Source organism: Rhynchophorus ferrugineus, unplaced genomic scaffold (assembly GCF_030347505.1).
Source record: "Rhynchophorus ferrugineus isolate W39M unplaced genomic scaffold, kcgeb_rfMv2 rfM1, whole genome shotgun sequence".
Classification (NCBI taxonomy): domain Eukaryota; kingdom Metazoa; phylum Arthropoda; class Insecta; order Coleoptera; family Curculionidae; genus Rhynchophorus; species Rhynchophorus ferrugineus.
Genome location: NW_027472580.1, coordinates 50,999,369 through 51,019,904, shown reverse-complemented (window position 1 = coordinate 51,019,904; position 20,536 = coordinate 50,999,369). Strand labels below are relative to the sequence as shown.

Below are 20,536 nucleotides of genomic sequence, written 5' to 3'. Positions count from 1 at the left end.
TAATATATTGTTGATAAAATTAAAAATACAAGATAAGATAAAAACGCAAAAATTATTTTCACATCTAAATAAGTTAAAATGTATTTATTGCCCTTCGATAGCTCAGTTGGTAGAGCGGTGGACTGTAGTGGTTGTACACATTCGTTGATATCCATAGGTCGCTGGTTCAAATCTGACTCGAAGGATTACTTTTTTAATTTTAAATGGTTATTTCTAATAATTTATGAATTAATTCGTACGAAATAATTTGCAGCTGTTGAATTCGAGTTAACACTAAGCATGTCATTCTTGTGCCCAGCTCTCGTTCACTAGTTCTGTTTACAAGTAGTTTGATAAAACGAATTAATGAAACAACCAGCTATATATAATTGGAACGCTCGATGTAGGTCTGATTTAATCTTAAGTGCTCTTATTTTAATTGTTGCAACATTGAGTAATAACAGGGACGCATTACGATTAAATAAACAATATGTAAATAATGAAGCCTGTCGATATAGTGTTTCGATTGAAAATTTGTCTTCCAAGACGTGGCCAAATATTTTACTAAAATTAATATATAAATTAAAACTAAATTATCGATTTATAGCTATTCGGACTTTCATTTATGCATGTTTATACCATTTCAATATTTCACTATAATTTTTTGCTTTATTTTTCATTAAATTTATAAAACGTATTTGTGCCTGTTTTAAGATTGTATATCTCTATCATTACAATTACAATTTCCGTCTTGGTAGTTGCAGTGGTCAAGGCGATAGGACTAGCCTCCTACTGCTGCGATAGCCGCGGGCTGTAATCTCACCAAAATATGGTTGTAAATTTATGTTTGTGATTATTTACAGTTGTAATTGTCCCACAGGCGAGAGTGTAAAATCCGGCAAGGAAAATCATCCTAGTGACGTCAGTAAGATAACATCTGGGTAAGAAGGCTGTTTTCTGTGACGATATTTAACTTTATTTCTAGTTAATTGGTAGGCTTAATGTTAGAGATCGTGGTTCGAAGCCCACGTTAAAAAAATTTCTAAACACTTAAAAAATAACCATGATTTTAATGAATAAAATTAAGTACCAAAATACATTAAACCTTTAAAATTAGATATCGATGTAAAAGGTTTATTAAAAATAATTAAAAGGTTTTTAAAATGTTTTTATTTTTTTTTAATTATCTAAAAATATCGGTTAACTAAAATGTCAAAAAATATTGGCTAATCATAGCGATATTTTTTAAACAGACCAACCCATCTTCCTTGTTCACCATTCAGATAGTTTTAGATACAAATGGCCGGATAGTCAGAGTCGTGTTATATAACACCTAATGATCTAAAGAAATGGTCACAGGGATGTACATGGCCGTTATTCCGTCTGTACAGCTCATGGATAAAAAATTGTTTTTGGGTATCGACTGTACCTTCGTCCGCTAGTTGCCTTTCAAGATCTTTGAAATGGCACTGATTTTACCCAAATTTCCATGGTACCGTTCTACGAGAAGGTTTTTCAAAATTCGGTACTGCATATTTCAAGTAATATCATTCATAATTCATAATCTATGGCTAAGAATATGGGCTACTGCAGTCCACCTTTGGTTGTCGCTCACTCTGAACTGCAAGCTTCTGTCTACATTCTAGTAAATTATATTAATTCCCCGCAACTTCAGTCCATCATTGGTGGTCTTACATCTTAAACTGTGAGGTATGTGTCGGGAATCTACGGCCTAGGGGTGATTTTCAAAGATCCAATATTTCTTACTTGGAATAATTTATATAGTTGAGCATCTTCAATCTACTTTTTGTAACCTTATAGCTTCAGCTGCGATACGTTTGCCCGAACTCCACTTAACTACATCAAGAAATGCTTTGAGTAACTGCGGAACGATTACCAATCCAATGATAACCTGTCTACTTTTCTTGATAATTAATTTGGTTGCGGTTAATTGAATGCATTCAAAAGAGAACAGCCTTATGATCTCTCCGGAATCTTACCTTAAAAACTGTTAATTTACTTTCAAAAACTATTTTATGTAACAGAAAGAAGAGGCGACTTGTTGAACGGCGATACAAAGCGGTACTGACGGTTTGTTAGATAACAGACCAATCCGTAGATACGTTATATTACATTACGATACGACTTTAGCGAACGAATGAAAGTTAAAACATTATTTATTATACGCATATGGTTTTTAGCAGGCTCTGCATTCGGATGGTAGCTAAAAATGCTTTAATTATTTAGTAAAAACACATAGAGTAATAAATACGCATTCTTTAATTTCATTTTCATACTCCTCTTTATTATGCATTTGTTATGAATTATAAATGAAAATTGATGGTGTGCTTCAGTGTTTTGGTACTTCCGATTTATATAACTGAAGGTACCAAAACAGTGAAACACTAACATTTTATAACATATGTCTACAAATATCTTCGATATCACATATATACAAAGCTTGAGAATGAGTTAGAAGTACTTTGGTTCCACTTAATCTCGCTAAAAAGAATATTAAGTGCACAAATGTGCGTCCTGGCTTCTTTAGCCGACTATTTGAATTAAGAATTAAGAAGGACAAGCTATGCAATTGCGTACTAAAGTACAGAAATTAAAAAATGATATAGTATTATTAATTAGAGTGTGCTAGCGTTAAAATTATTTATCACTAAAACTTGCAGTGTTCTTGACAAATGTCAAAACTCACATTTTCTCACATTTTTTAACTAAGAATGGCTTTTCATAAAATCATTTGTTCTTTATTGTCCTGTAGGAGTGCACATGAATAGAAAAAAAAATTAAACGTGACTTATGAGGTAACTTGGGCTAATACTGTTTCATGTGACTTGTGGGAAGCTTTAAATGTCATATGCATTCCATCTGTTAGTATATAAGTGACACTGATTTTAGAAGAACAATTCTTGTTATTTTGATAGCAATGAGTGATAAATGCATTTCGGAAGTTGAATAAACATTGTTGGTAAAGGCAATCGTATAAATACCGATGATTTTGGACGTACTACTCCAGTCGCCCAAAATAGACGGTAGTCCCGGAAAAGCATAAAAAGTTCGGAAAATGAGGTTCTGTCAATATTAGGTAGACATATTAGATACATATCAATTTACAATAATAGTCATAATGTTGATAATAAGTAAATGCTCTTAACGATTGGATACATGTCATTGATCCTTAGAGAATATATAAAATCTTATCGTAATTCTATATACATAGCGAGATATAAAATACACATATTGTACATACAAAGTACGAGTAATCCTTATTTAAACTTGCATGGAAAATAAGGAATTTGAAATAATCTTTTGTTTTATTATCTTTAACCGATTAATTTCTGACCAACTACGGATACTATATATCTAAAATGGTTACATAAATATCGTATGAACCTTTTAGAGAGTTGTATATATCACTAGTTTCTTTGTGGATTGCCCTGAGAAACCTTATCAAGAATATTCAAAGAACTCATAAAAGGAGTGAGGAAGCTATTAACATTTACAAATATGACATAAAAATGAAGGAAAAGAAAGAAAAACAAAAAGGAATTATGTTCGTACAGTAAAATATGTATAATATAATTTAATTAATTCCTTCTTTTGTATTTTCTACATATTACAAACACTTTATTACAAAAAAATTGGTTTCCTCAATTATTTAAAGTTTATAATTCTTGTCACTAAATTTTTGCCTCCCTCATTACGTTTACTACTGATGACTATTGATCTCAAAATGTCTTGAAAACATTTTAGCAAGATAATAAGTCAAAATGAATAGAGTTTTTAACTTTCAAACTGTATACTTAACGATTTTTTATATGTTATATATGATTGTCATTATATCACTAGGGTTTGGCCCTTTCTAGTTGAAAACTTAAAAAAACCATTTGCACAGGTTCTTTTGAAAGTAAATGTCAACATAAAACAAAGAATCAAAAATAAACAAGTCTGTGCCCACAACACACTGAACTTTTAAAATCATTAGAGGATAACATTAGAGCCAGAATGTGAGCCAAACAAGAGGAAGCCTATTCTCTACAATAAAATATGCTAAACTAGGTCTAGGAAGCGTATTGGGTTCAATTCTTTACCTACTCTACACATGTAATATACCATAAATAGAAACATCACGATGGTTAAATTTGTTGATGACACTGCGATTCTTGTGTTAGAAGAAGCGAACAATAGAGAAGAAATCACAAGAAAATTATAACAGGCAAGAGACAATATCAATAATTGAACCTAAACCTGGGAAATATAAATTAAGGAAAGTAAATCAGTGCATGTGCCGTTCACGTATAATCAGACCGCACAAGTAACAATAACAATAAATAATATTATAGCAATCCATATAGCAATGTTAGCGTATATAGCTAAGTATACCGGAAGGAATCTCGCTGCAAAACTTCGCTGAAAGCATCATATAAAAAAAGAAAAGTAAAGAACTGGAGTTAAAATATCAGTAATTAATAAATAATTATTATACAAATAAGGGCTAAAACCTATATATACATATGGAATTTAGTTATGGGGATATTCTGCGAAAAGTAATATAAACACAGTATAAGTTTCCCAGAACAAAGTTCTGAGAAGTATTCTAGGTGCATCCAAATACTGCAGGATTGATTACTTATACCAAGATCTTTAAATACTTGGATTACAACAAAACAGGACTCAGATTCAAAAGAATCAATCCATTTAATCTTGTATGGTGTAGTGAGGAGTATTTAATAGAAAAACAGCAATAATACATACACATTGTTATACCAGTGACTAAGACTTATTGTAAAGACAAATTGTAAGTTAGTTGGCAACAATATACTAATTAACTTAACTAAATAACATAATGAAAAAAGTTAAAACAAGCGATGTGTGATCTCTCAGATTTGAGCTGACAGAGACTGATGAAGATTAAAAAAAAATTAATGATTCTGGAAAACCAAAAGTGACATCAGAACTTAAATCGTACTTCAGTAAAATTTCACCATGATAATGCACCTATACACATATCTAAAGAGGTTCAGCCTTGATCTGAAGAGAATCATCAGAATACCATCAAACATATTCATATATATATATATATATATATATATATATATATATATATATATATATATATATATATATATATATATATATATCACCAGACCTCAACATAATTGAAGTTTTAGAGTAGAGAAGGAGGTTTCCAACTTCAACATCATTTATCGCATGTTTTCGTACAGGAACGGAACACCATTCCGTAGGAAACAATTCAGACACTTTACGAATCCATTCCGCGAAGAATTGCAGCTATTTTAAACCCAACATCTTATTAATAAATAAATATTGTGTATATGTAAGTTCCTCATTGTCCTCATAATATTGTAAAATATAACGCAATTTATCATTCTCTTCTCAATCTTCAAACTTAAATAACTTCCTTTGAATATTTCCAACAATGTTTAGTGGGTTAGATCGATCTGTGGTTTCAGGATTATTTAAAATTAAACTTTGAAAGTGATTGGAAAATCACTACATATTATACTTTATTGAGGTTTCGGATTTGATTCTTTGATGATTGCTGTTGCTAATATGACACATGTATTCATTTTTATTATAATTTAAAACAATGACAGGGACAATATTATTCTTCAGATACCACTTCCTTCACCATGTTTCCTCCATTCCATTTGTTATTCATAATATAATAAAAGTGTTCTCACCTAGATTGAATGATTAATGTATCATTCAACCTAGGTACGTACCAACAAAGACAGGTACGTAACGGGAAAACAAACGGTAGCTGATTCATAGCTAATAGGATCTAAGCATTTACATAAGAAATGTATGGTAAATTGAAACAAAGAAAGTCGTGCTCTATAGTGATAAAATCAGTTAATGTAGTTAAGTGAGGGGTCAAAATATGTGAGTCATAAAAATCAATATAATGTATACGAAAGCGATATTATTTTTCTATATAATATTTTTGAATGATTCACGGTATTCGTAAGTTGAAAACTACATTATATTTTATTGGTTCAATTAGATTTGCCAGCAGAAAAAGGAGTAGGTAGTGTCATAATTTAAATCGAATTTCTGATAAGGTTAATCGGTGACTTTAAATAATTACTTTAATTGTGTATGTAAATCACGCGACACAAATAATTTGTAGCTTTATAATGTAATACAATTATATAATTTATAATTATTAATTATAATATATGCATTATGCCTTAATAATTTTTTTTACAATTTAGAAATGTACATTAAAGGTATGTATATACAATCATTAAATTAACTATATAGATTTTCCAAAACTTAGGTCTATAAAATAAATAATCAAAATAACTGTTACAAGGTTCGCATAATAAAATGTCATATAGTCATATGTCTTGTTACATTAATCATTAAGCATCTTAATAATTATCAATGCTTTAAAATGTTTACAAATGTATTGTTAATAAAACATAATTTTCTCTATATTTCCTGTGTTGTTAAATTATATCATAATATTAATTTTAAATCTTGTATATTTTCATTAATTTATTTATCTATTCATGAGTCCTTAACTTTAATCCATATTGCTCACCTAAAATATATATTACGAAAACAATAAATACACGAGGCTAATTAAAAGTATAATTTCTTTACCTACATTTTTACATAAAATTGCATTGTTCTTTGATTATTTCTTTTATACTTCGATCTCGCTCTTGCATATAGCTCATCTTTAGTTTGTACTAACGGGAGCATAGCGGTGTTTTGATTTTAAACCTATTCAAAATCATCAGATTATGTTTAGTTTTGTTTTATTTTATATAACTAAATATATAATATTGACCCAATAAAGATAATTGATGGAGAATTGCTGTTTTATTATATTTTAGAAGACGCATGAAAATACGATCTGTTTTTATTTTGTTCTTTTTTTGTTTTTATGGGAAAAAGGCAAAACACGAAATTTTATGTTTTTTGACGCCTCAGACAACTTTATATACCTTTGATACTACTTGTCTACTTACATGTCACTGATATATTATCTCAATCTTATAGGAACACGTAGGCAGAATAAAATATTCATCACTCGCTCAAATAAGTCACTAATTATAGTGATAAATATTTACTATACCTAACCTAGATGTAAACCAAAAACAAATACAGAAAGAGAAACTTTCACTTAAGAAATAAGCCTTCGATAGCTCAGTTGGTAGAGCGGTGGACTGTAGCGGTTACAAACAATCATTGATATCCATAGGTCGCTGGTTCAAATCCGGCTCGAAGGATTACTTTTTTAGATACATATTTTAAATTGATTCATTTTAATATACAATAATAATAATCATACGATAAAATTACTCGAAGACGAATAATCGTGTAACTCTTTAGTTTTGAATGAGTTTACTTATTAAAAAAAGAAGACAGGTTAGGTTATTTTTATGTCAATCGTTCTGCAGTTATAACATAGATTACTAAAGTTTGGGCAAAAGCTCAGCTGTAACTTCTAGCGACAAAATTAGATTGAAGTCGCTTAAAGTTCTCCAGCTATGAATTATTTATACTAGGAAACATGCATTATTTTAAAAACCATGAATGAATCCATGAATTCTTGGGGCAACGGCACAGCTCAAGGTGTACGGCTACTAAATGTACCTTGAAACTGCTTGGAATTAATCTAGTGTAGTTGAATTTAGAGTCTAGAGAATGTAGTTCAGGGTGTATTTCTATTAAAAGTATATTGAAGTAGTTCAGCTACACAGTTGATGCTCACAATTAAGTTTACCGTAACTGTAAGACAGCTCAGACTAGCTGAAGGTGTTAATATTCTGAAAAATGAAGTGACGAGTGAAATGCCTTAAACTAAAGCTTTCGTTTTTATCAATATAGTTATTATTTATAACAACAAAATTCCTTGCTGATAAGAGTGGAATATTCATTGAACAATATGATAATCTGAGTGCAGTGGATGTAACATCCCTAGGTATAATTTGCCTTATGATATAACGCATTGAAAAAATATAATTTCTAAATATTGGATATAATATTATAAACAATTTATAATTTATTGACAAGTTAATTTTTAAAATTTTTACATTTTCGCTAAATATTTACGGATATTAATTGCTTTAAGAGCAGTTTACTATAGTCGAATCAAACGTCGGTAGAAATCTATAGGTCGCTAGATCAAATTCAGCTCAAGGAACATATTTTTAACAATTTTGACATTAGAACGTAACATAATATAAGTTCAAATTGGTTGAAGAGTATCACCCCCGCAATATATGCATTATATATATACATACTTTCTAAATTTGAAATGATTTATTTTTTTACGGATTAAATTAAAGTAAGTTAAATAAAAGCCAGTAACAGTCACGGTCATGTCAAAAACATATTTCCATAATGCATAATATATTGTAAATAGACTATTGACATGTTTTACGGTGCTTTGAATTCAATGGATATTTTACAGTTTCTTTTTTCAACGGGCGTACATGTTTTCCTCGTTTATTTAATGAATTTAACGTATTTGTTTTATTTCAAAATGGTTAGAAAACAGAATTGCCTTTCACTTCAGTAAGTATATATTAAAAGTATGTCCTAGTAATCTTCTACTAATAGATCTAGTTTCAAGAACGCATGAAAAGATACGTCGGTTTACCACGTGGAATACTTAGTATCGATTGGTTTTTGTTATGTATCTTGCAACTGACGATGGACATCAGTGGCTATGGCAACGTAATCGACACTCCGGCGCCTCTCCAGACTAGTTTAAGGGTTGTTAGAAGATTTGTTTTTTTAGAATAACTATTGAGTGGCTTTAAGTTAATATGGATAATAATTATCTTCAACATTACATTTGACATCAGTTGTACATTAGATTGGATTGAGTTACTCAATAAGTTATGGACATGATGATAATATTACGTTTTGTTAATCAAAATTAAAGTTCAGTTCTTATTAACAAATAAAGAGACATATAGTATTGTTTCTGTACACGATATAGTAATTTATGAAATGAAAGTGCTTAAATCAATGACTCATAAAAGGATAAAAGGTCAATAGGATATTGTTTTTGTAATACGACATACATAATCGACAAAATCTAATTTTTCTTTTTCCTTTAATGAATATTATTGAAATTAATAGTTTAGTAGAACATTTAGTAGTAACTTTTAATTCAACATAGTATATATATTTATAAGTTACATACATAAGTTACAAAGTACCATAGAAATAATATATATATATATATATATATATATATATATATATATATATATATATATAATGAGTAAAATATAAAATATATAGATAGTTAGAAAAAAAAAATTACTTTAAAACGATTTTATTTTTTCGGAAAGACTTGTCGAATATGGCATTTTTTCTCATCTTTCTGGTAACATGGCGATACCATATCGAAAGAACGGATGTTGGTTTGGCAACGATTCAATCCGTCAATCCATTTTCACACTCCTCCAGCCTTTCGAAACCATGTGTCAGCCAAGTTATGCTGCATCGTTCCCTTTCGAAAAAAAACACACTGTATCCTTCACTACTTCAAGAATATTATGAAGGTATTAATAAATATATTTCTTAAGTATTTAAAATTATAATTCATAAAGGATTATTTTCCATCTAAAATATGCAGTAAGAAATCAATCAATATATCCGTCTTTTTGGCAGATAAATAACTTGATATGATACTTGATATGAATACTTGATAAATTTAATTGGGTGTTCCTGGTTTATTCTACTCTTTACATTTGTTGTACGAGAAATATATATATATATATATATATATATATATATATATATATATATATATATATACATATATATATATATATATATATATATATATATATATATATATAGCATTTCATATACATGGGATATATACATGGGATATATTATCACGCTTGTCGTACTCTCCAGACTTTGCCCCATCCGACTATCAACTTCGCTTTCAAATTTCCATACTTAAACCTCCTCCTTAAGAAACTACTTGGACATGTATGTGTTTCTAAAAACAATCAATGTGCCCTAATTGCAGATTTTTCCAAATTGAAGAAGCTCTTACTATTTATCAGAACATAAAGTAAATGTCCACCGTGTAAAATCCATCCCTGGTTGAAACACCTCTTTTTAATCATATAAAAAGATGATGCACACATTCTAAAAAATCGCAATTACTGTTTCGCCAAGTCAACGTATTCAGTAGACATGACAGATATTAAGTGAGAACACTTTAATAAAACAAAAAGTGAATTTACACGATTTAAGATGCGTCGCGAAACAGAGCCACTCTTGTGTTAAACGTTTCGTTGAACTTTGGAAGTTGGCTCGAGAGAAAGATAAAGAGAAAAGCTAGTAACATCTCTTTTCGGTAACGGGGTCTGTTGGTAGTTTATCTGAAGTTCATTAGTTTCAGATGTTGCATCCATTTAAAATAATTAAAATGTACGCTTATGGCATTCTTCGGTCATCTAAAATGACGTTAATTACGAAAGATTCACTATTTCAATTAAATGTGTCCGAAAAAAAAATCGATGACATATTTATTGGTTTACTGGATACTTAAATAGACTAGAAATATTAATGAGTTAAGATATTGTAATGAAACAATTCGGAACATATCTGGTTCTTATCTCGTAAAATTGAAAAACATATTGTAGAGATTTAATGGAGACCTAGGTGGTCTTCGTAGAATTTGTAATAAATAATAATAAATGATAAGAAATTGATGTATTTTAGTCGACTAGGATCGATTTAGGACACAGCAATTTATAACATTATTCTGTTACAATGATCTTTTTGAACTTATAAACAATTTACAACATATTTGTGCTACTACTACAAATTAATATATCATAATATGAAATATTTTTAACAAAAAAAATTTACCGACTTATTTTTGACAAAAAAACCGTACCGTACATAATAATCGTTGTAATAACTAAGTAAAAAATAAACAATGAATTCTACTCTATATACACAATTTATGTTAACTACTACCAACTGATCACTTTGAAGTTAGCCGAGCAACAAATGAATTTTGTTCATAATTCAATTTTGTATATATATCACAGAGCTATATTATTATTTTTGTATTATTTAGACTCGGTACCGATCAATTCGTACGGATCTATGCCGGTCCGAAATTTTCCATAATCATTTAAAAAATGTATTTCTTCCCGTCTGAGATATCTATAGTTAAAGAAAGTAAAATTAAATATTGCCTAATTCCAAATGACAATTATTGAGCTAGAGATTCAAATTTTCTCTAATCATTAATTGTTTAACTCTTTGTCTAAGCCATCTATAGATGAAAAAAAGACTTCGAGTTAACTAATAGATCTATATAAAAATGATTGGGAAGGAAATTAAATTAAAATTTTAAATTGAAATTAACCGTAAAAAATGCTTGTAGATATGATCAAATAATTAACATCTACTAAGAATTGTACAAAAGGGTATACAATTAATAATATTTATAATCACCTGCATATTATTGATTTACCAACAATCATAATCAGTACCATGACTGAAGACACGGCAGTCTTAGCTTCTCACGATTATCCAATAACAGCTCCAAATCCAAAATACAACTTTAGTTGAAGACTTTGCGTATTAAAGTCATTGAGCCAGAATCATGTAATTTTTACTTATCTATGAAGACCGTGCCCACCAGTGAATGTGCCATCTCACCCAGATGAGGGAGACGCTAAATATCTTGACATGTATCTAAGCCAACATACTTGCTAAACAAAAACAATGTAAACTTAAATTACACCAAATGTATTGACTATTGTATAAATTGAAGTTGCCAAAGGTGTGTAAACTAAAATGTTACAACTAGCGTTGGAAACTATCGACTGAAAATAGTCGAAACAGTCGATAGTCAAAACTAGCGACTGAAAATAATAATTACTATTAAAGAAATAGATATAGATATCAGACGAAGATGCACAAATTCCTTCCTGTATACATTGTAAGACAGGAAAGGAGGGATATAATTGCTTGGATCAGTTTATTTTAAATGTGCTTATATTTTCCAACCGTACGATGAGTGATGATGATGTGATATTCCTTCTCGTACTAATTTTAAAAATGGAAAGGAAATAAATAATTGCTGTATACTAATAAGTTGCAATGAATAATTTCATTTTAAATGAAGTAGAATTATTTTTATATTTCTGTGGATCTGTAAAATGTTTTCTAAATAACATATTATAATAAAAATACCATAAATACCATAAATACAATAACCATAAATACCAATCAAAAGCTAAACGTATATTATAGAAAAAGCTAATCCATGACATAACTAAAAATGATCGCACAATAAGTTTCATTTATTATTGAACGGAAATATCTTTAAAGTACTATTCAAAAATATAATCATGTTCAGCTTTTTCCCATTAGGCGATTTCTTGGATCGTCAATAATTTGTCCAGGTTTTGTAACTAATATAATTCAGGTAATATCACCTCATGAGCTTGTTAAAAACGAGGTTTGAGGTTTCCAATGGGTTTTCTAAGCGCCCAACAAGTGGCGCTTCCCAATATTGCTTAATTTGTAAAGTTGTTGTAGTGCCTGGTGTAATTATTTCTTTCATTCTAGTTTTTTATCAAAATATCTTCAGATGTAATACATTCTTCGAGTTGCGGAACTGTAATTGTATTTTTTGAAATTAGAATGGAGGAGGATATCTGCTTTGTGATATTTTTTTGTATTGCCTCAACATTATTTGTAATATTAAATCCTGCTTCTTTTAATCGAGGATCTGGATTGTCATTTATTGATGACATCTAACCGCGGTCGTTGAGGATTCTCTTTAAAGATATTCTCAAAGCATACAATGTTTCGCTGAATGCATCATTCTATTGAAAAATTATAAAATAATAAAAATAGATTATAAAAAAGATTTCTCTATCTTACTTACTACAAATCTTAACCAAAAGGTATCGCTACCATCATTATTTTGTTGTGCTTTTTAATAGTTGAAAAAATAAATTGTTGAATATTAACGAAGAGTTTTCCTATTAGAAAATTGATTAATTAGAAATATTTAGTATAAATATTGAATATGGTTTATCACCTGTTTACCGTTGATATTGTTTTAGGAAATTTAACAACTGCTAGTGTAAAAACTTTTTGAAATCGTTTCGAATCGATGCAATTTCTGAAATCTTTCGAATATAATTTGAGTTTTCAAGATTTTAGGGAAAGAAAAAGGCTTGAACAAAAATCGAGAGGCTTAGATCCAAACGAACAACAAAAGTCAGTTAAAAATATTACGTTTTGTTGCCATAAAATCAGTCAAAAGTATTTTACTATTTATTATTCACAATATTAATACTTTTGCCGTATTACATTAATAATCTTGAAAAAATAGCATTCTAAAATGCTGTTATATTAATGTACAATATATTGTTATTTACAAGCAAATTAAAAAAAAACATAACACTATATATATTACATATAAATCTATCTGAGCATGTGATGATGATGATGATTCAGGTTTGACTTTTGTTTTTTAATATCTGTTGAAATATTAAAGAGAATCTGAATAATATAAATGTTTATTATTTCAAAAAACAATATCCTTTATTATACAACTTTGTTTTATAATATTCTATCAACTTCCTTGGTGGAACGGACACACAAATGTTATCGAAATAATGATTGTCTCAATTGTATGAATCGAAATTTCATATTTTTACCGTTAATATTGTTTTAGGAAATGTAACAACTGCTAGTGTAAAAACTTCTTGAAATCGTTTCGAATCGATGCAATTTCTGAAATATTTCGAATATAACTAAAGTTTTCAAGATTTTAGGGAAAAATCAAAAGGCTTGAACAAAAATCGAGAGGCTTAGATCCAAACGAATAACAAAAGTCAGTTAAAAAATATTACGTTTTGTTGCCATAAAATCAGTCAAAATTATTTTACTATTTATCATTCACAATTTTAATACTTTTGCCGTATTACATCAATAATCTTGAAAAAATAGCATTTAAAATGCTGCTATATTAATGTACAATATATTGTTATTTACAAGCAAATTACAAAAAAACATAACACTATATATATATTACATATAAATCTATCTAAGCATGTGATGATGATGATTCAGGTTTGACTTTTATCTGTTTTTTAATATCTGTTGAAATATTAAAGAGAATCTGAATAATATAAATGTTTATTATTTCGAAAAACAATATCCTTTATTTTACAACTTTGTTTTATAATACTTTTTATCAACTTCCTTGGTAGAACGGACACACAAACGTTATCGAAATAATGATTGTCTTAATTGTATGAATCGAAATTTCACCGAAAGGCAACTTCAAATATATGCAACTAATATAGGTGATGTGTTCATTTTAAAGGTCATATGTGTATATGAAGATCAGATTCCGACTGTTCTCGGAAATAAGGCAATATAAAATTTTACTTTAGAATGGTGTTGCAAATATATTATACGATATGTCATACTGATGTTGAAAAAAATATTATTAATAAGGATATACTTATTTCACCATGTCCGGTTGATTCATTTTTATTTCATTGTACCTTAATTTAAATATCTTAACAAAATTCAAAAGCATTGCAATTTTATACACTGTAGAATATAATACTATATTTGTTTTACTACAAGCGTTATTGTTCTTATATTTAAATATTATATTAGAATAATATTAATAATAGGAATATAAAAGTATGTGGGAGTTATCCACAAATTTCAGAAAATGTTTCCAAAGCAATACACTAAACTACTGAATCTTAACCAGAATATTTAAAGTCAAACAACAGGAAGTCTACTATTCAAAAAAGAAGTTAAAATAATATATCACAAGGAATTTTATTGAGACCAGTTTTACTTCGCCTATAATATTTTACACATGTGATAACCCATAAATGGAAAATATAACCATGTTTGTATTTGTGAATGATACTGCGATACTTGCTGTTGAGGACAACGATGAATAAACAACCAGCAAATTACCAAACGAAACCATGGGTGTATGGGTGTTTTTCGGGAGAAATAATATAAGTAAAATACAAATTGTTCAGAACCAAACCATACCATCATAAAATGAAATCATATCATAATCAATCATAATTATAAAATTTTAAAGATGAGAAGATACACTGTTAATAACGAGGGATTGCAACTGTGAGTTAACATATGAGCAGGACATATATTTAAAAGAATCAAACCATTTGACTTTATAGTGTAGTGAAGAGAAAATAGCAGCGTTAATTAACACATGAACATTAATACTATAGAGATTAAGTAGGGGCCGATGGGTTCTCCTAGATATATATCTAGTTAAACTAAACCAATCTAATAATAAAACAACGTTACGTAAAATCATAAAATAAACCGATACTTACAGTTTTATGTTTCTCACACCAACTGTTGAGTCACTATCCCCGATTTAATGGACTTTTATCTATAGACAACAGGGACAGATTTCTTGATATATAAATCGACTACCTGTAGTAAGTATAAGACCTAATATATTTCTATATTTACGTACGGAATGGTATTTAACTTTTATTCTTATTTGTTTTATTTTATTTGGATCGTTCATTGTTTTTATCTGGTTTGCCATTTTTGTTTTTGTTTTACTTTGCTATATTTTTTAACATATTCATTTTCTAGCCAAACATCCCTATTCTATTACAATACTTTAATAACTGCTTCATGTTACCTCTATCCAGATAAAATGCTTATTTCTGTGATAAATAATGTATTTTGCTTTAAGGAAAATGTTATACTATTAACTATGCATTTTTCTAGAATAAAATATCAGAATCATTGCGTTTTAGAATTCTAATACTTTATATTTTAAAATAAACAAGTCGATAACAGTTCGACTTACGAAGTTGTAACTTTCACAATTTCAACTACATTTTTCTATTTGGTAGCTAACAGTTTGTATATGAAAAAACCTTGGATTGTTTATTCGTCTATTCGGCTATATAGGTCAAAAAAATAAACGACACTATATAGCATTCAGCGTTAGTAATTAATTACACTTGCACAATGTAAATATTAATTGTATATGGAATATATATATATATATATATATATATATATATATATATATATATATATATATATATATATATATATAATTTGCGGATGTTTTGGTTAAGAATGCGATAACATTCCATTGGAAACTATTCAGACATTATTCCACGAACAATTTCAGCTGGTTTAAAAAGAAAGGGTGACTCTAATTAATTAATAGAGTCACTAGGGTTAATATCTTATAATAAGTAAATATTTGGTGTATGTCACCTGTTTATATTATTTTGTCCATACCCTGTATATAAAATTATAGAAATTATTCCATTCGAAAATTTAAGTATCAAAAAGAGTCACCATTTAGTCGTAATCGACAATAATTTATTGGATCATTAAATTTGCCTTATATTAAGCATAATTATATTCTTCTACTTCCATATTCAATCAAGTAATAAGCGTCATTATTACTACGACTCCATTAAGTAAAAACCAAATGAAAGGTTTTTTTATCGGAAACTATCAATTATGCTCTTAATAGACTAATTAGAAGGAATTAAAACTAACAACCTCCCAACTACGTTAAGTTAATTTGTCAGCACATCTGTTGGTAAACTTGACATTGTAAAATATTACCTAAAATTAGCAAGGTTATTTTAACAAAGAATACTAAACGGAATAAATAGATCAAGTTCATGGCGAAGTGTTCGGGTGTTAACAAAACGTTCATTTCGTCATGGGTAAGATGCAAAATATTAAACTGGCAGCTAAATCTTGCCTTTTACTGAGACGGTCATCGCTAAAGCATTTCCGGTATACAATGTGCTAATATTACATCGGGTTATGTCTGCGCTTTATTTCACTGCTCGCCTACCTACCTAGTCTTCAGGAAATACCATGTGACATTGTTATTATTAAGCCGTTTTACATGATTTGAAGCTTAAAAAACATATTTTCTGTAATACAAATTGTAAGCATATAAAAGTAGAGATAAAAGGCAAAATTAAAAAGTTGGACCTGGTTGTTGGAAAAGGAATTACCCTGGCGATAGTCGAGATAATCATATAACATATAACAGTTATTTAAATAATATTAATTTTAATTTTTTACTCATTAAAATAAATAAAAGCCACTAGACCTATTTTACTCCTACCGGTATATTGTATAGCTAAGAGATTTAAAAAAACTCGTGTTGAAAAGAACAGAATCAACTATAGAGAGAAAAATCCCAATACCAATACACCAATATGGGTTTATAAATAACCTTACAAATATTAATCAGGTGCATGGAATAACGGATCATATATTTGTTATTAGATATATTCTTAGTGCAGTCACACTTAAACTATTAAAATCTTACATCATAGACAAAATATTTAGACCTTAGGTTCCCAAGGAAGTATATCATAGGGGCAACCGTTTACTGATGATACTTTGATTCTTTGTATCGGACACAATAGCGAAGAAGAAATAATTACAATATAAATAATTAGGCCCAAATATGGAAAATAAAAATTAACCAAAGTAAATCTATACATGTGCAGTTCACCTTTACTCAGATGGTACAAACACCAATAACAATAAATAACAAAATAATTCCAGATAGCAATAACATTCCAAGTATTTTGGAATGATACTTGATGCAAAATTCAGTTATCAAAAAATATGTTAAAAAGAATAGGAAAAATTTGTAGTGGAAATATAGGAAAATATATTCGTTAATTAGAAGAAAATCACATTTATCAGTACATAATAAATTACTATTATATAAGCAAGTATTAAAATATAGACATACAGGATTTAATTATTGGGATGATCCGCGGAAAGTAAGCAGTAAGTTTTCCAGAATAAAGTCCTAAGAAACAGAGTGAGTGTACCCAGATACTATCAGACTGATTACTTACACTGACTCCTTCATATACCGTCACTCATGAAATCAAGCGAGTGGCAATGAGACATGAAAACAGATTCCATTACTTTGTTAATAAAGTTTGCAATTTTAATATCAGAATAAGACATCAAAAGAAACAAACCATTTGATCATATGTAGTCTAGTGTAGGGAGGTGCATTTAAAAGAAGAAACTAGAAAAACTAAAAATATATTTAAAAAAACCAGTAGTTTCTATTATCAGTTGGCCACAACTTAGGATTAAACGAAGTGTTGAAAAATATGCATTAGTATAAAATGCGATGCTGGGTAAGAGCCGAGGTACCCTTGGGTGTTCTGGTTTGGTACATTAATAAGTAGACCTAGTTAAAAAGTCCCTAGTTGCAACTGACATGCAACAATAAAAAGATAAATATGAGGGATAACACAAATTATACAAATTGTATTGTATGGTTGTAATTCCTAGGTTTATTCAAAGTAACAACAGAATAATCTTGATTGTGTTCAAAGCAACAACATAATAATTATGATTATGTTATGTTAAAAAATAACAATTTTTGTTAGATTCTTCTATTTGGTGGTGCTAAACCATATAACATACTAAGTGCTGTTAGCGTTTCAAGCTTAAAATTGTATAATTATAAAGATTCAAACGTAATGTTTTAGGGCGCTGAAATGACAAATGTATGCGAGTTACATAACCTTCTGGAGTAGCTAAATCTATACAAAATCGAACACAGAAGAGATGGTTAATATCTATTTTTAATATGCCTCATCGTATCCTGACATCACCACATTTGTCTATGAAGTAATTAAACTTGCAAATTGGCTAATTGAGATAATGTTTATGAATGAAATACCAGTATACAAATGAGCTAATGTTATAATAATATCGATTTATAACAACCGTTTTATAGTAAAAAATTCTGGTACGAATTAATAGCGTTAACAGCAGATTACAACTATGGCTTAATTAAGTATAGCACTTCGAAACAATATATACTCGCAAATAATTTTTGTAATTATTATTTATTGTATTTTTATAAATTTTATTATTATTTAGTAAATTAACATTAGCAGCTATTTATTTTTATCCTAATTTGACACATTTGGCTTAACTATGTCACTGTTTTAATGTGCATGAGTGTTACATATAACTTCACTCAACTAGATTAAATAGTTTTAGAGAAGGGTTATGTCAAGATATTTGCCAGTAGATAAAATATTATAGAAGAAATTTAATTTAATCACAGATTTGATACATTCATTGTAAATAACGTTACGATTTCTGTATCCATTAATATTTACTTCATTTCCGCTTACTTTTAATTTTTTTAGCAAATGAATTACTGGATACACACTCTCCATTAATTTTTTAGTAGAGTAAATCAAATTCGCAGGTTTGTTATGAATTAAGGCAATTAATTAACCGCAATAACAGTCATATAATAATTTTTGATGTTTAGTATCATTAATCCGTTACTATAAAGGACGGATTTGTTAAATATGTTAACCACAAATGTTGATTATACTGATTATAACAGTTGTTAATTTTTTTCACAACTGGTGTTGTCAACTTTACTTTGAACTCAAAATTACGGATTATGAAAAATTAAAACCGGATGATGTTGGATCGGCAATCTGTATAGTGACATTCCCGTAAAACTATTGTAGTTGAAACTGTACAGTTACAAAAGTCAAATTGAAGATGAAAAACAACCCCTGTTAACTACTCCGAGGATTCCTGGCACAAGCATCGCAGTTGCAGGTGTAAATTCACCAAAAGCGGATTGAAGTTGTTGCGAATTAACATATTCTACGGGAATTTCGATAAAAGCTAGCTATCAGGATGTATGGAACGAAAGAGGAATTACAGTAGCTCAGTTGCTCAGGTGTGTGCCGTTGACCAAATTTAGAGTGACCAAAATTGGGGAACCCTTTCATTACAGGGTATAGCATTGCAATTGCAGAGTAAAAAGTGAGATCTTCTTTAAGCAAACTGGGAGACAAGAGCAAGCACAAAGGTAATACTCGTAAATAATTTCACTACAACTATAAACTGTTCAAATTGATAAAAACCATGTACATCCTTTTGGCCTTTAGGAGGAAGATGTCATGTAAAGAAGGATATGATTATGTTAGATATGAGAAATAGTTCACTATAGAAATAAATTCGGAAAATTATACTGGAGCATGTCTTCTTGCGTTTTGACAAAATATCACATACAGCGCTGTAGATACCAGTGAATATTAAGTACTACTTTTGTAAGAAGATTTAAATTAGCACAAGAGATATTTATCTAGTGATGTTAAAATATATTACGCCAATAACATTATAAATAATTATTGTACAAATTTGTGGAATTTCTGACTCTATTGGATGAGTGAGATGTATAGAACATAGTGTATTTATGTTGTTTTAGGAAATATGTCATTTACTCAAAGTACAGAAGAGATTAGTTAAGACATTACTAGGAATCAATTTAAATGAATTATCATTCTATATATCTGTTTTATAGTTGTGTGCTTATAAAAGCTAAACTAAGCCTAGAGCTTTATGAAGATGACTAGATATAGAAATCATAATGATTTGCATTAAGGACCTTAGATATTATAGATAACAAACTTAT

General features: G+C 28.9%; 1 protein-coding gene, 1 long non-coding RNA gene and 2 other non-coding genes across 5 annotated transcripts in view; 3 read left to right on the top strand and 1 right to left on the bottom strand.

The window, feature by feature from the left end:
* The window catches only part of LOC143198171 (matrix metalloproteinase-2), a 211,835-nt gene that overhangs the window by 100,697 nt on the left and 90,602 nt on the right, over nucleotides 1-20,536 (bottom strand). The gene's annotated exons all lie outside the window — the stretch shown is intronic.
* TRNAY-GUA (transfer RNA tyrosine (anticodon GUA)) lies at nucleotides 92-185 on the top strand. Its single transcript has 2 exons — nucleotides 92-128; nucleotides 150-185. It is a non-coding gene; the product is annotated as a tRNA-Tyr (tRNA).
* LOC143193973 (uncharacterized) lies at nucleotides 6,884-9,829 on the top strand. Its single transcript, XR_013005152.1, has 3 exons — nucleotides 6,884-7,815; nucleotides 7,858-9,124; nucleotides 9,267-9,829. It is a non-coding gene; the product is annotated as an uncharacterized LOC143193973 (long non-coding RNA).
* TRNAY-GUA (transfer RNA tyrosine (anticodon GUA)) lies at nucleotides 7,163-7,256 on the top strand. The gene is made up of 2 exons: nucleotides 7,163-7,199; nucleotides 7,221-7,256. It is a non-coding gene; the product is annotated as a tRNA-Tyr (tRNA).